Source organism: Sapajus apella, unplaced genomic scaffold (assembly GCF_009761245.1).
Source record: "Sapajus apella isolate SASKATOON/1434 unplaced genomic scaffold, GSC_monkey_1.0 scaffold11, whole genome shotgun sequence".
In the NCBI taxonomy this organism is placed as follows: Eukaryota; Metazoa; Chordata; class Mammalia; order Primates; family Cebidae; genus Sapajus; species Sapajus apella.
Window position 1 is genome coordinate 89,836 of NW_022436951.1, and position 12,726 is coordinate 102,561.

Genomic DNA, 12,726 nt, shown 5'->3' on the forward strand with positions numbered 1-12,726 from the left:
TTATAAGCCAGAGCTAAATGGTGAGAACACATGGACACACAAAGGAACAACAGATACTGGAGTCTATTGAGGGGTGGATGGTGGAAGGAGGGAGAAGATCAGGAAAAGTAACTAATGGGCACCAGGCTTCATACCTGGGTGTTAGAATAATGTATACAACAAACCCCCATGACACAAGTTTACCGAAATAACAAATAACAAATTTGTACCCCAAGCTTAAAACAAAAGTTAAAAATAACTTCTTAAAAAATTGTTAAAATTTTACATAAACTCAAAATTAGAGTCATTTCAGACATTAATTTCAGATGATCCCTTTTATTTAGACACCATGCCTCTCTTTGTTCTGATCTAAAGTCACAGTCTTATATCAGCCTACTTTTAAAAAATTTTACTTAAAATATATTTATATTTTTAAAATAAATATATTGCTAGCTTGGAGAAACATGGAGTACTTGTCAACACATGTTTATTATCAATTCTCTACAAAGGCTGCTGCAGCCTCCATGGAGTTCTTATGCCTCCTTTTGCAGAAGCCGTCAATTCTTCAGTCTTAACAGGTAATTTAGTATGACTCATTTCAGTGTTTCTTGCCCTTTATTAGCATTTGGAGATATCATTCTTGCCATCAGTCCTTCAAAGTAACTGCTGAGGCTGACTGCTTTTACAATGATTATAGCTTCTTGAGTCAAAATATATATATATTTTCTGGGTACAGATGATGTGGTTTGCATATAAGTCTCTCGTCTGCTGAAACCATATTTGTAAGAGAAATATCAGTAGATTTAAGTTCCATTGTCTTCTCTACAGGATTAATTACAGAATATTCTAGCATGTATGTTTTGGTTCTTGCTATCCTAATGAGACCTGCAGTTCCCACTCTTTTCGAAGTCTGCATCTGTGCAACTCTCCAGAGGGATTTATATGTCTCTCCAACACATCAACCCACACCGTGCTCAGATTTGTAGGGCTTGGGTATTTGTGCATTGCAGCTGCTGTAACAGTTTCCCACAAGTGGTTAAAGGCGTGCTCTGAAGTCCAGATCTTTATGGTGCAGGCAGTCGAGAGATGCGTGGGCGGCGCAGGGGAAAATTAGACTAAGAGACCACACCTGCCTCACCCCATCCATAGCACCCCAAAATACTTTGCAGTGCCCAGGCGCCGTCGACCCCACGGGAAGTACATCCCAAAGCCAGCCCTTATTACAATGTAACATTTAAAGCAGTTGTCCCCAACCCCCCAGGCAGTGGATCGGTTCGGGTTTGTGGCCTTTTAGGTCATAGCAGGAAGTGAGTGGCAGGCAAAGGAGCATCACTGCCTGAGCTCCGCCTCCTGTCAGATCAGCGGAGACATTAGATTCTCATAGGAGCACCAACCCTATTGTGAACTTGTGCGCTCCTCCTGAGAATCTGGTGCCTCATGATCTGAGGTAGAACAGCTTTATCCCGAAACTATCCTTGTCTCTTCACCTGCCACCCATAGAAAAATTGTTTTCCATGCAACCAGTCCCTGGTGCTAAAAATGTTGGGGACCCCTGATTTAAAGAACACTGTTAATGTCTGTTCCCTGCCTTTATTTGGAGGGCCACAGTCAGTTTTGAAGCAACTCGAGCAAGTGATCCACCCAGGTGTCCGCTCCCACCCTGAGAGTAGCCACAGCTCCTCAAAGCCCCTGGAATTTAGACTAAAGCATGATTGCGCCACTGCACGGCAGCCTGAACAACCCAGCCAGACACCATCTAAAAAAAAAAAAAAAAAAAAAAAAAAAAAAAGGGCTTGAGCTGGATCCCTGCCCTCTTTCTGTCTGCTGCAGGCCCATCTATACCAATCTTAATGTACCAGCTCAAAATCAATTCCATAGGTGGAGAATAAGGGAAAGGCTTTAATCAAAGTGTACAAAGTGTACAGTTTCAAGGAAAGAACCATAGCAATTAGATCTAAAACCATAGCAAGTAGATCTAAAAAAACAGTTCCTAAGCATATTACATATTATTCATTCCATGAAGGGAGTTTTTCTAAGTGAAAAATGTTTCGGACGTTCAGGAGAGGAAGAACAAAGTAAGGCATGTTCTCCACACAGAGACCTCAAGACTTGTGCATGGGGGGACACAGTTCCAGTGTAAAAGTCGGCAGGGACAGCATGAGGGTCCCCACTGGGGTGCCTTGAGCTTCTTCCAGGGCAGCAGTTGAAGCAGGGCAGGCCGCAGGCCTGCAGAGAGGTTGGGGTTCCTCTCCTTTCTGGGTTCCTTCCAGATGGAATTGTGGGTTTTCAGTAGCTTTTGGGGGCGGCCTGGACTGCAGAGGGTGCCCTGGGTGTGCGTCCTTCCACCTCCGCAGGCACTGGCATCTCCAGGCAGCTTCAGGCCACTGTGGACCCCACCATCAGTAGCATCTGCATCTTCTTGAATTGACTGAAGCCTATCTGTGGTTTCAGCCATTGACTCCTGAACATGGGCATCTCAAAGGCATTTTTGGTCTCTCTCATCTCTGGGAAGGGCTCTGTGCCCTGTGCAGGTACAGTGCAGCAGCCAGTGCACAGGAGAGCTCCCGCAGAACTGATGGCATTGTCAGGAGCGGCGGCTCAGCACAGGGAAGACTCACAAAGACAAAGGAAAGCTTCCAGATAGCTGACCACATGGAAGTTTCTGGAGGGTCGTACACCCAGGGAGGGCACGTGTATTAGTGTGTTCTTATACTGCTAATAAAGACATACCCAAGACTGGGTAATTTATAAAGGAAAGAGGTTTAATTGACTCACAGTTCCACATGGCTGGAGAGGGGCCTCACAATCATGATGGATGGCAAAGAAGGAGTAAAGTCATGTTTTACATAGTGACAGGCAAGACAGCATGTGCAGGGGAGCTCCATTTTATTTTATTTTTGAGACAGAGTCTTGCTCTGTTGCCAGGCTGGAGTGCAGTGGTGGAGTCTCGCCTCACTGCAACCTCCACCTGCCAGGTTCAAGAGATTCTCCTGCCTCAGCCTCCCAAGTAGCTGGGATTACAGGCTCCTGCCACCAATCCCCGCAAATTTTTTGTATTTTTAGTAGAGACGGCATTTCACCATGTTGGCTAAGTTAGTCTCCAACTCCTGCCCTTGTGATCCGCCCACCTCGGCCTCCTGGAGTGCTGGGATTATAGGCATTAGCCACTGCATCCAGCCAGGAACTCCCCTTTATAAAACCATCAGATCTCCTGAGACTTACCATCATGAGAACAGCATGGGAAAAACCTGCTCTCAAGATTCAATTACCTCCCACCAGGTCCCTTCCATGACACATGGTGGGGACACAGCAAAACCATATTAGCATGGAAGCTCCACACCCTTTCTCCCTCCCATACCTTGCCCTATGCATGTCCTCATCTGTATCCTTTGTAATATCCTTTACAATAAACCAGTAAACACAAGTAAATGATTTCCTGAGTTCTGTGAGCTGCTCTAACAAGTTAATCAAATCCAAAGAGGTACTTGGGGGGATGACAACCTAAAGCAGGTCAGTCAGAAGTCACAGAGGCCCGGACTTGAAATTGGTGTCTGAAGCTGTGAGCAATCTTGTGGGACTAAACCCTCAACCTGTGGGATCTGATGGTATCTCCAGTAGTGCCAGAATTGAACTGTAAGACACCTAGCTGGTGCCTGCTGTATGGATATATATGTATTTCTCTTCTATATATTGCCTTAGAGTAACAGCAGAAAATAACTATTCTGTCTTATTAATATTTCTTTAAATCACCAAAGAAAAGATTTCTTCTCCCTTGTACTTTGGAAAAAATCTCTGATCCTTTTATTGAGATAATAAACCAGTCTTTGAGACATTATCAATTCTCATAAAAGTCTGGGTCTATAATGAGACAGGATCAGTCAAGTTACATAGTCAAATTTATGAACCATTCAAACTGAAAGCTCCACACTTTCAGGTTGGGAGATGACCTGAGTAAATGGGTACAGGGTTTAGGACAGTGCCTGGCACAACATACCTACTCTCTAACTAGTAACTGCTGTGGCTGCTGCTATAAGTTCCACAGAGAAGTCCTACTGGAATATCTGACCATGGTTCCTTCAGTGAATCCAATTTCCTCCGTCAGCTTGCTTCTCCTTTACAGTTGGTCCAAGGTAAATACTCAGGCAGCCTTAAACGTGGTACTGGAGAAATGCCTTTGCTTCAGAGGCATTCCGGCCTGTCTATTGCCACAGGCTGCTTCAGGCTGCAAAGCAAGACTTCGGGACTCTCCACCACCCCTACTTCCCTGGTTTTACACTGACTTTGCTTTCACAGATTCCAGAAAATACAGCCCAAGTTCTCTTAGAGATTCTATGAACTCTGATCACAAGACTTGAAGTGAAGGGGAAGCTTTTCCTTCCCTCCTTCCTGGTTAGGGAGTTGGAAACATAATTGTATTGTCAAAGCCTTCTTCTAAGATGATCTCTTCTCATGGCCCGTTTTGTAACCTTGAGGTGAATGTTGGGTTAAGGGTTCTGACACCAGATTTTGTACATTTCCTTTGCATATTCTGTGTAGGTTGCATGACTATATATCATGGTAGGTTTGGGACTGTCCAGTTTTATGCCTATTGTAGAAACAACAGTAGAACTATAGTCCTTTTCATTCAAATATGTCCTGGTTTGAACAATAAATTATGTAGTGACTATTGCCATAGGTGATCTAGTGCTTCACTTTGGAGTGAGGTATAGTTTACTACTCAGATCTTCGGTGCTTCAGTGGAAGCAAGAAATGCAGAAAACTTGTTGGTGGTAATCCTTTTTATATTTCATATCAGACTTTATTTGTACAGCTTATTTTTTATTTTTCAAATTCTCATTTTTTTGTTTCCAAATGTTTACAAACCAGAAAGTTTGTTTTTTACTGACTCAAAAACAAAGTTACCTTCACTGGTTTAATGACTCTTTCCATATCAATAATCAAAAAGGTAACTGTAATTATATTGACAGAAAATTTCAGAGAACATATTAATAAAATTATATTTACTTGAGAAACTCAAAGAAAAACAATTTCTCTCAGACAGATTATATCCAATCTCAGTATAAGGATCCAGAATTCTAGACTCAGGCAGCATCTTTTGGGGGGAGACCAGGAGAAAAAATTTCAAGGGTTCAGCAGTCTCACCTGTATTAAGGTGCCATGAGCTGCAATGCCCTGTGGTGTAGGCAGAGTAACATGCCCCAAAGGCATCCACATCTTTATTCCCACAACCTTGAAGATGTCACCTGACATGGTGGAAGGGACTTTGTAGATGTCATTAAATCCAGGCTCTTAAGTATAGGAGATAATCCTGGATTATCCATTAGGCCTAAAGTAGTCACAAGTCCTCATAAGAGAAAGCAGGAGGGTCAGAGTCAGAGAAGGATTTGAAGATGCTACACTGTTGGCCTTGAAGATGGAGGAAGAGGTCATAAATTAAGGAAGGCAGCCTGTCTCTAGAAACTGGAAAACATAGAAAACAGATTATTCCCCAGAGCTTCCAAAGAAACAGCCCAGCTGTCATCTTAACCTTGAAGAATGTTAGATAATAAATTTGTGTTGTTTTAAGTCACTAAGTTTGTCACAGCACCCATAGAAAACTAATATACGTTGGCCAGTTCCTTGATGTCTTCTTCTCACATAATCTTATATTCAGTCACACCTTTGGCCTTTTCTAAAGGTCTCTTTAACAGTAACTTGAACTCCTCCTTACTCTTACTTTCAAACATCCCACCCTCTCACCAGCTTATTTTTCCAGCTCATTTCTACAACTACCCAGACTTCTACATTTTTGACCCCAGAAAGGCCTCTAATTCTTTGATCTTACACCTTTTCACTTTCCCCATTTTCTTCTCGTCTTTTTTTCTCTATGTCCAACCTAAATCCCATGTTTAATTATTATCTCCACACTCTTACACAAACCCTCAACATCCTTGCCCCTTCCCCATGTTGTTGAACTCGGTGAAACCACAACTCTGGTTAAATTCATATCTGTTAAACAATCACAGATACCTGTACGGTTGAAAATGCTTAAGACACACACACACACACACACACACACACACACACACACACACACACACATCCCGGCCGGGCATGGTGGCTCATGTCCGTAATCCCAGTACTTTGGGAGGTTGAGTTGAGTGGATCCCTTAACGTCAGGAGTTTGAGACCTGCTTGGGCAACATGATGAAACCCCATCTCTACTAAAAGTACAAAATAGGCTGGCGTGGTGGTGTGCACCTGTAATCCTAGCTACTTGGGAGGCTGAGGCAGGAGAATTGCTTGAACCAGGAGGTGGAGGTTTCAGTGAGCTGAGATCAGGACACTGTACTCCAGCCTGGGTGCCAAAACAAGATTCTGTCTCAAAAAAAAAAAAAAAAATCACATCCCACCATACTCGCTGACCTCACTGTAAATGTATGGTCACCAACTTCAAGTCCCCATCTTACCTTATTTAACCTCTCAGCAGCGTTTGACACAGTTGATTAACCTCCTTGACATTTTCACTTGGTTGAAAATATACATACCAGTTTTCTCCCACCTTTAAAATTTGCCTTTCTCTGCTGTTTTCTCCATATAGCTGAAAATAGATTGGAAACACATTAAATATGTGTTTAATATCTATAATGATACTATAAAATAACATATTGTACACATAGAAAGTTTTTAAAAAGTCCATAATGATACTATAAAATAACTCATTGTACACATGGAAAGTTTTTAGAACACCAAAAAGTTATTGGGAAACTGGAAAATAAAAGAAAACCATTAAATCTTTTTCTTGATTTTCTTGCACAACTGTATTTCAGGATAAAAAATAGTTGATAAGAAAATGCCCCTCCTTTTATAAGAAGTCTATCTAATAAAAGAGTGAGAAAATTAAAATATTGTCATTTTGTAATCCCTAATGAAGAAATGAATCTAGATGAGGTCCTTCAATGGCTCCTGAAATCATCAAGTGATAGTCTGATGGGGAACTTTATAATATGGATTGGGCCGACACTTTTAAAACCACTAAATGGAGACAACCAGACAATAAAATGTTACAATAGGAGTCTCCAGCTCAGTCTAAAAAGTATTCCCTGCACAAAAACTCAAACTTCAATTTGATCTAGCTTCACTCGTAACTACCAGCCAAGAGAATTACACCCTGGGGATGTAATTACTCAAATCTAGAATGTCAAATTTAAGACAGAATTTCTTTAACAAATACATTTTAAGAAAAAGTAGAGGGGATTCAAAAGTAGGGAGGTGAAGAAAAAAAAAAGAAAAAGCAGAAGGGAGACTATTATAGATTTTTGAAAAAAAGAGAGAGGCCAGGTGCACTGAATGCCTGTAATCCTAATACTTTGGGAGGCTGAGGCAGGAGGATTGTTTGAGGCTAGGAGTTTGAGATCACCCTGGGCACACATAGCAAGTCCCTGTTTCTATAAGAAACATGCATTTAAAAAAATCAGCCAATTGCGATGGCAAGCACCTGTAGTCTTAGCCACACAGGAGGCTGATGCAGGAGGGTTGCTGGAGCCAGGAGTTCAAGGCTGTAGTGAACTATGATGGCACCACTGCATTCCAGTCTGGGTGACAGAGTAAGACCCTGTCTATATCTATATCTGTCTGTATATAAATACATATATATCTCTGTACATAAATATGTGTGCATATATATAGAGACTGTTTTGGGCAGGTTCTCTAGAAAGTAGAGGCTGAAGCTAGGATTAAGATGCTAGCAGCTCACATGGTTTGTGCACACTGAAGTCAGTTATTGGGAAGGAGGGAAGGGGGTGAGAGAAGGGAAGATGCTAAGCAGTGTGATGTGACGGGTGCCATTGTGCTGCCTCTGCCTTCACACGCCAGGAAGTCAGCAGGTGGCTACTTGGTGCAGGGCTTCTCCAGCTGGATTGTAAAGAAAAGCCATACCTTGGACAGTCCACTGAAGAAAAAAAGAAGTCGCTTATTCGCTTGGTCCCTGTTCCTCACTGGTCATATTTGACCCGCCGAGGAGCTAACTCCTGCACTTCTGGATTGTCACATTCAGTCTCCCGTCCTTTCCGGACATCAGCTCCTATACTTGACAGGGAAATGTTCCACCCAAGACCAAAAGTAGCATTAAACCTAGAGGGAGAAAGAAAGGTCATTGGAAAGATGCATAAGTTTGTGTCTCAAAACAGCTCACCCCCTTTCCCACACAGATCCACTCATACACTACCTATATAACCAGCTCCCAAGTCACAATATGGGATTCCATTTTATTCCTTGGGAACAAAAATGTTCTCACTGTTTTCAGGTAAGGAGAGGTTCAGGTCTAACTAATCACAGACTCTTCTTCAAGGCAGCTAATCATGATCTCCTAGAAGAGGAAGGCAAGACGGTAAAGCAAACACATCATTCCCAAACCACCTCTGTTGCCGGCCCTCAAGGCAGTTAAACTGCTCCCCAATGCCGCCACTAGGTGGAGCAATAGGACCAGGTGGGATTCCTTGTGGTCTCAGTAAGCAAGGGTGGTAGTTGAATACCAGAGGAAAATATGTGTTACGAGATAATCTGTACAGTAAAGCCTCAGCAAATATTTTCTTTCTTTCTTTTTTTATACTCTGTGACTCTAGCCAAAGGTTTTAAATACACTTAAAGATATACTAATTAGTAAAGTGTTATGTGCATGTGGGACGGGGGAGGGAGTGTGGGAGGATGGCTGACCACTTTTAACTCATCTTGAAACAGTTTTCTTTCCCTGGAATTTTAGTTTATCTAGTTCTCTTTGATTTTACGGCTCTCCAAATCCCCTAAAAATATGATGGTTTTAAATTTCCAGCTTTTTCCAATTCTTACAGTGAAATATTGGCTTATGGGATTTACTTCATTCTGCTTAGAAGAGTTCTCATATTAACTTGTCGGGCGCAGTGGCTCACACCTGTGATACCAGCACTTTGGGAGGTCGAGGAGGGCGGATTGCTTGAGGCCAGGAGGTCAAGACCAGCCTGGCCAACATGACGAAACCCCCTCTCTACTAAAAATACAAAAATTAGCTGGAGTCGTGGTGCTGCACACTTGTAATCCCAGCTACTCGGAAGGCTGAGGCACGAGAATCGCTTGAAGCCAGGAGCCAGGGGTTGCAGTGAGCCAGGATTGCACCACTGCACTCTAGCCTGGGCAACAGAGTGAGACTCCATTAAAAAAAAAAAAAAGAGTTCTCATATTAACTTGTAACACAGTCATATTTTCTCATTAAAACCATTACCCTTGTTTACGTAAATTTAATTTTTTTAAGGTCAAAAAGAAAAAATAAGAAAAAAAACCCATTACCCTAAATTATATCATCCTTCAACTTTCCCATTTCTCCTGTATTTCATAATAATAATAATTATTATTTTTTGCAGAGTTGTCAATATTTGCCCTCCTTTTTCCCTTTCCCAGTCACATTTCTACCACAATTCCTCAAAAGGTTCTCTTCTTCAAATCACGAACATCTTTTCCTAATCACTACATCTAATGCATACTTTCAATCATTATCTCACTTGACTTCTCAACTGCACTGAAATTACTGCACACTCTCTCCTTCCTGAAAGCTCTTCTTTCCTCTGCATCTGTGACATTACATTCTCATGCTTTTCTTTCTTCCCCACTAGCTATTCCTTGTTATTTGCTAGTCTCAGTTTCTGGGTCTAGTTCTTATATTCCAGAATTCTTCAGGATAACATTTCTGTTCTTTTTATTCCTATTTGCAGGATAACATATCATTTTATTCAGTAACTTTTTTGTTTGTTTTTACCCCATGTGTTTACTGCCATTTAATCTAGGACTGTGCTATATAAAAGAACTTTGGAGGTAATAGAATTGTGGACTTAATGAGAACTGCAATGCAGTGGGAGTCTTTCAAGGAGTTTCTGTTAGATTGCACCAAAGTAATATTTCAGTCCTCTGTTTATATACAGGTGATGGCAGCTCAGTATGTGCTCAGAAGTTACATCAAATGTGTTCAGAATTACATTACGTGTGCTCAGAAGTTACATGCAAACAAAATCTCATCAAGGTTTGGATGTGAGGGTACATGTAGTTATAGATTACAGAGGTGTAATCATTAATCCTGTTGCACATTATCTTTTGTACAGAAAGAGGCAAGGACCAGAATCATTGAACTTATCTTTTCTAAAAAATGCACAGATTCAGGCAAGAGCCATGGGAGCCTGTGCTCTCATTTTCAAGGCATTCTTCTGGAGGGCTGTGCTCAGTCACTGAGTCAGGGACTCTGTGAAATTCTGCTGGCGATGGATTATGTGAAATTCCGCTGGCAAGAAGAATGAGCAAACACAGCTTCTTACATTTACTACTTTATTTCACAGAAATATTCTGTACCTGCACTGTATAATATAGTAGTCCTTTGCCACGAGGATAGTGAGCACTTGAAATGTGATACTGTGACTCGGAATTAAATTGTAAATTTTGTTTAATATTGATACATTTACATTTAGATAGCCACATATGGCTAGTGGTTACTGTATTACATAGCCACACAGCCCACATTTAGACCTGGAGGTATTAATTGTTTTATGGAAGAGATATATTAGAAAAATCAGAAAAAATGCTTTTTGACATTTCATGTAGGAAATCAGGACACTGAAGAAGTCATAACCAGAAGGAAGATCTGGGCTATATATTACATAAGAGGCTGAGGTTTCCTGCAGGGAGAGGCAGAAGCATGACAAGGAAGAAAGGTCATCGGGGCTGGGGTGAGACATTTGACCCAGCGTCAGGAGCCACATCAGTGCCTCATACAATCTAATCTCCATTCAGGTGAGCGCCACGCCCTGTCTGTGCAAAGACACTATGACAACTGTTCTTTCTCTTGTGATACTATTGACAGCAGCCAGCAACTCACCCATGACTATCCAGCAGCAGATACATCATTCTGTGCCCTCATATTTTGATCAGTAATAATCTGATTTACCTTCATGTGGACAACATGAAACAGCATATGAAATGAACGCCAAAAGTCAGCCTCACTACTTAAAATATTTATGCAAATTAAAAATTTTAAACACAGATTTAATTTGCTTTTATTATCTGTGTTGATCCCCTCCCCCCCCCCGCCCCCGGTATGTTGCCAATTTTCCTGTGTCATCTTCTTCACTTTGTTAAATCCTAGGATAAACTCAAATTGGAGCATGCATGGTTCCTTTCCTCATATGCTTTTTGCTACTGAGCTGTTCTGGTGCCAGTCACCTGACTGCCTCTTCTACTTCCTGTTGTTGTCTGAAAATGGTATTTAAAAGCTTGGCTTTCAGCAACTATTTAGACAGATTTAAAAAACGTTCACTAGCAATCCCCAAGTGACATTTCAGTAATGGCTTCATATAGTCTGAAAATCAGAGAGTAGGTCAGTTTCTTTAAGGAGACTTGCTATCTGGGAGTTCGCTTGTCTCTGGGATCTACTTTCCAAGGCCCTGCCTTCACCTGTCAACCATCTTTCAGTCACCCATGCTCAATTCACTCATTCAATTAGCAAATATTTGTTGAACTTGTACTAAGTGCTAGGCCTAGTTCTAGCTGCTGGACATATAGCATTTAATAATGAACAATTTCCTTGCCTTCATGTAGGAGAGAGGAGAAAGAACACTAAACAAATAAATATGTAAAATACTGTTATGAAAAGTAAGAAGAAATATAACAACATGTTAATAGGCTGCAGAGTAAGGAGATGGAGAGGTGGTTATTTAAGATGAAGGAGTCACGGGAGATCTCTCTGGGAAGGTGACCGTAGAGCAGGCATTGGGAAGATGGGAGAGTGTGAGCCACATGAATGTCTAGGGAGAAGGATGTTCTATACAGAGTGACAGTCCAGCACAGAATGAGCTTGGTCTGCTGTAGGAAAAGGAAGCAGGTCAATTTGGTCAAACTGGCAGAAGTGAGGAAGAGAATAAAAAGAGATGAAGCTGGAGAAATAGGCAAAAGCCAGTTCTTTAAAACCTTATAGGACACGGTAAGGAGTTTGGTTTCATTCAAAGTGTTACGGGAAGCTGGGTATGGTGGCTGACTCCTATAATCACAAAACTTTGGGAGGTCAAGGCAGGAAAATTGCTTGGACCTAGGAGTTGGAGGACAGCCTGGGCAACGTAGTGTCACTCCTGTCTCTACCAAAAATAGAAAATTAGCTTGGCTTGATGTTGCACACTTGTGGTCCCAGCTACTCAGGTGGCTGAGGCAGGAGGACTGCTAGAGCCCGGGAGGTTGAGGCTGCAGTAAGCTGTGATTATGCCACTGCACTCCATCCTGTGTGACAGAGCAAGACCCTGTCTCAAAAAACAAAACAAAACAATAAAAATCCAAAGTGTTATGGGAGGACATTGAGGCAAGGGTAAGGCATTATCTGATTTATGTTTTAGGAAGATCATTCTAGTTGCTATCTGGAGACCTGACCACTTAGGAGTATAAAAGGAATCAGGGAGTCCAGGTGCAAGGTTACTATAGGGATTCACGTAAACAACGATGGTTTCTTTGGTCTAGACAGTAGAAGTAAAAGTGGTCAACAGTGGTGAAGTTTGAAATAAATTTTCAAGGTGGGCAAATGGAACTTTCTGATGAATGGATATGTGGTGTAAAGAAAGAATAAGAATGTCTTGAGTCTGAACAACTAGGTGAATATTGAGGCCATTTATTGAAACAAGGAAGGGTGGAGAGGCTGACTAGGGTTCACCAAGCATAGATGTCAAATAAACAGCTGGAGATTTAAGCCAAGATAAAGATGTAGGTTTG

General features: G+C 41.6%; 1 pseudogene; it reads right to left on the bottom strand.

Moving 5' to 3' along the window:
• Window positions 1–472: 472 nt before the first annotated feature.
• LOC116552129 lies at window positions 473–2,434 on the bottom strand (annotated as a pseudogene).
• Window positions 2,435–12,726: the final 10,292 nt, after the last annotated feature.